We start from the raw sequence: 3,353 nt of genomic DNA, 5'->3' as shown, positions 1-3,353 counted from the left end.
TGTGTGTGTGTGTGTATGCATATATAAAGAACATTTGATACTTCAATTTCCTGCATATACCAACTATACAGAGGCAGACACGATCGCGGCCACGAGCACGCGGTCGTTCAGGAGCGGGAGCAAAACACCGAGCACGAGCGCGATGAAATTATTAAGGTACGATACAGCAGTAATCTTTCGCTGTCCACGAGGAAAATTATAGGAACAAAAAGATAGACGTGGGTTTCATTTAGGGCTCACGTTCCCGACGTTCTACGTAGCCATAATTTTTTAATGGTATCAATATAAAAAAAAACATGCGATAAACACCAGGATTGTATACCTTCTATAATGGATACACCAAAAGATACTGGAAAATTTAAGGCTCAGAAAACAACTTCATATTAAGATCCAATTCATATCCGTCGCTAAGGGAGTGCACTAGACAGCATTCCCCCCATCACTATTCAATAGTGCACCCTCAGATTTACCGTGATACACTTATTTCGAAACACCAGTTTAGTATTATTACAAATTAGAGCCCATCCAAATTATTCTGAAGCAGTCCCAGGCACCAAAGTCTGGCAACGGGCCAGATTCCATTTCCAGGACAGTAGAAATAACATTCCTGGTAATACAATGACAACGTTTCTAGACATATAAGATATATAAGTATAAAGCAACAAATACACTTCGTACGTTTACATCAAGAATACAAATAAGTGGAAACAGTGAAAATCTACACTGATACAAAATGTCGGTGGTGATATCCCTACTTAGAAAAGCGTTTAGATTCTCCTCTACAAATGAAGCAGCAGATAATAAAATCTATAGAATAAATCAAACATTAATCAATAACGAGTATTGTAATAAATCTTATAGAGCAAGTGATAGAACAATACAGACACAAATACAATGCAATAGGTATATGAAACACTCTACTAACAATACACAAACCACACATAAAGTGTATTACATGAATGCAATACATGTTAACTATAGAGTTGATAAATGTATCATCAAAACCTCAAAAAAAAGGAAAGAGAACGTAAAATACATTAAGTCTTAAACTGCAACAGACCATAAACTAACATTAATGATAAACTGAAAAAAACACTAACATTAAAAATCTTTTAATCAATAACTACCTACAAGCAGGTACATCTGCGAACGAGCTGTTGACGATTGATGTGATTTATAAATTCGATTGCAGACGTGAAATAGTAAACTTCACGATTCCAACCGCTATATTAACCATAAAAGTTCGACATTCTACCGTCAACTCACCATGCATTTACAACCAGGAATAATTAATTGCAATGTTCTACACATACAGCACAAAACAAAACTAGATAGGAATGCATTAGTACATCTATACTTCTCAGAATTCCCTACAAATATGGACGGCTAATGATAGAAGCAATAGTTACGAGGGTGGACTGAAATGTTCATAGGTTGACTAAGAAGGATTGATGCTAGAGCTGTAAAATCTTGTATGCATTAATTTCAACTCATCTTATTAATAACTGCATTGTTTCTTTCCAGATAAACTTACATCTGACTGTTCAAAAGAAGACTCCAGGAGTAATTAGTAACAACTTCTCTAGAAATTTTAGCACCATAGTGTTGTCAAGTACCTTCAGAAAAAGGGTTAGCTCTCAAAGACATTCATGCTGACATGGTTGCTACATTAGGGGATGATGCTCCAGCTTTATCAACAGTGTAAACGTGGGTAGCTGAATTTAGGAAGGGAAGGAAGAGTCTTGAGGATGACCCGAAGTCTGTTTGTTCTGCAACTGCCACCACTGAAGAAAATATCGACCGTGTTCACCACATGGTGATGGATGGCAAGCGAATGACTATAAATCCAATAACCCATGCTATTAGCATATCCCATGAGAGAGTTGAGAATATTCTGCACAATAAACTTGGCACGGTGAAGGTTTCTACTTGGTGAGTGCCATATCAGGCACCTGATCAAAGGTGCACCAGAATGATCACATCACGGGAAAATCTGACATTATTTGAGGCAGATCCAGCTGGTTTCCTTGGATGATTACCAACCTAGGATGAATGATGGCTTTATTACTTTGAGCCAGAGACAAAGAGACAATATACGCAGTGAAAACACCCCTCCTCACTTGCCCCAAAGAAGGCTAAGGTCGTTTCATCTGAAGGGAAGGTGATGGCCGTAGAATTTTGGATGCATAAGGTGATTGTGTTTATTGGCTTATCTTGAAAAGAGCCACGCCATCAATGGAGAGTGCCATGCCAACTTGCTGAAACAGCTACGAAATCAGTCAAGACTAAATGTCAATGAAAACTGACGAAAAGGGTGTTGTTTCATCAGGACAATGCTGCAGCACGCAGGTCATTAGTTTCAATAGTTCCTGTATGTGACTGTGGCTTTGTACTTGTTGACCATCTTCCCTATTCTTCTGATTCGGCCCCATCTAACTATCATCTGTTCTCCAACATGAAAAAACACTTGGCTAGGAGCCAGTATCTCAGTGGTAATGACGTCATATCTACTATTGATGACTTTTTTGACCAACAGAATGAAAGCCTCTTCAACAGTGGGATTCAAGCACTGCAACACCCATGGAAGAAGTGAGTGGACCGCAAAAGGGACTATGTTGAAAAATAAACCTCATTTGGTCACATTCTCACAGTAAAAATACTTACCAATCCTCACGGTAAAGATTTAAATACCGGTGGTAGCATCGTCAATAATCACATTAGTCCTGCCTATTATAAAGAAGCGACATCTCTTCATCTAGAAGATGAACAACGAAAATCTTTGGGGGAAGACAGGGCAAAACGGACCCCCTATGGGAAAAGTTCGATATTTCCGTCAAAAATGCACACATCTTAATGTAAATTGCTATGTGCATAGAGAATAGCCATTCACATCTTTCTGTGTAGTATGGTTAATTGGGAAAAAATCTTGCATAGATATGTGCAAAAGAAATTTTTATCGGACATGGTCCGTTTTGCCCCAGCACTGGGGCAAAAGGGTCCAACCTGGACCCTTTTGCTCCATAAGAATGCTTATTACATTTTACCATATTCAAATACATACTCGTGTGTATTATACTGGAATACATCTTATATTTATAAAACAACTGAAAATGACATAAATGAAAGTAAACAATCATCATGAGAAATACTGTTTCCTGATCTCAGTTTGCAGACCCATCCCACACCTGAAGGTTCATGGGTTTTTTTTTCTAAAGACTCAGAAATAGTGCTCAATGTGACTGGTCAGCAAGGTAGCTGATTAGAGAACACAAAGTTCACAAATGAACGTAACGTCATCAGTTTCAACTCCGGCACACTTTTCATGTCTCCATTCCCTGCACAGCTGGCTTTCA

This window comes from Octopus bimaculoides, chromosome 19 (assembly GCF_001194135.2).
Source record: "Octopus bimaculoides isolate UCB-OBI-ISO-001 chromosome 19, ASM119413v2, whole genome shotgun sequence".
NCBI classification, from domain to species: domain Eukaryota; kingdom Metazoa; phylum Mollusca; class Cephalopoda; order Octopoda; family Octopodidae; genus Octopus; species Octopus bimaculoides.
Note: the sequence above shows the minus strand (reverse complement) of the source record.